General features: G+C 35.1%; 1 protein-coding gene across 2 annotated transcripts in view; it reads right to left on the reverse strand.

The window, feature by feature from the left end:
* The window catches only part of LOC107723075 (anoctamin-10-like), a 39,174-nt gene that overhangs the window by 28,098 nt on the left and 9,727 nt on the right, over positions 1-1,349 (reverse strand). The gene's annotated exons all lie outside the window — the stretch shown is intronic.

The following is a 1,349-nucleotide window of genomic DNA, read 5'->3' on the forward strand; positions in this document are numbered from 1 at the left end:
CTTGTGATATTTCAGTTTTTCTTTTTTAATTAATCTGCAAAAATGTCAACAATTCTGTGTTTTTCTGTCAATATGGGGTGCTGTGTGTACATTAATGAGGAAAAAAAATTAACTTAAATGATTTTAGCAAATGGCTGCAATATAACAAAGAGTGAAAAATTTAAGGGGGTCTGAATACTTTCCGTACCCACTGTATATATGTATGTGTATATATATATGTATTTATGTATGTATGTATGTGTGTATATGTATATGTATATGTATAAATATATATACACACCTTGCTACGTGTACTGTGTTAGGCTAACCGAGACTTGTCATTTGCACTTATATATTGTTGCTCTTTTGTTAGTTTTGACTGCTTTTATTGTCCTCATTTGTAAGTCGCTTTGGATAAAAGCGTCTGCTAAATGACCAAATAAATAAATAAATAAAGGATAAAAACAAACAGCTTTGTCCTAATTACAGCAAATATTCTGGAAATATCTTGGTGTGAGAACCACTGATTTAGATTCAAGTGAATTTTAGTTGATGTTACTTATAAAGACACTATGAATGCCTGATCCTGCCTCAGAGTTCTAATTAAAAAGCAAACTGCGACTTTAAATCTTACAATTACAATTTTATTTCTTGTCATTTGTACTTTACTTCTAATAACTGATGCATTATTTGTCCCAATTGTGACTTTAAATCTTACAATGTGACTCTATATCTTGTTATTACAATTGCAATGTCACAGTGTGATTTTATTTTATTTCATATTTTAAACTTCATCTCACAATTACCTTTTTTTGACTTTGAGGCAGTAGCTGGCTTGCGTAAGATTTCGTTTAAAGGGTTAGTTCACCCCAAAATGAAAATTCTGTCATTAATTACTCATCCTCGTGTCATTCCAAACCCGTAAGACCTCCGTTCATCTTCGGAACACAAATTAACATCTGAATCTGAGAGCTCTCTGACCCTCCCATCAACAGCAACGCAACTGTAATGTTCCCAGGTCCAGAAACGTAGTAAGGACATCGGTAAAACAGCCCATGTGACATCAGTGGCTCAACTTCAATTTTGCGAAGGTACGCCAATATTTTTTGTGCGCAAAGAAAACAAAAATAACAATTTATTCAACAATGCTTCTCCCCCGAGTTACGTCATCTGCCATTTTGGAGAGTACCCAAGAAAGTAATCAATGTAATCAGTGTTGTTTACGTTAGAGGGGGAAAGCGCGCACATGAACGTAATCAGCGGTTTTTTACGCTTAGGGGAAAGCGTGCATATGCATTGTGATGCTCTCCAAAATGGCGGAAGACGGAAACTCGGGGGGGGGGGGGGTTGAATCAATTATGTTATCATTG

This window comes from Sinocyclocheilus rhinocerous, unplaced genomic scaffold, assembly GCF_001515625.1.
Source record: "Sinocyclocheilus rhinocerous isolate Xijiao unplaced genomic scaffold, SAMN03320098_v1.1 scaffold1686, whole genome shotgun sequence".
Lineage (NCBI taxonomy): Eukaryota > Metazoa > Chordata > Actinopteri > Cypriniformes > Cyprinidae > Sinocyclocheilus > Sinocyclocheilus rhinocerous.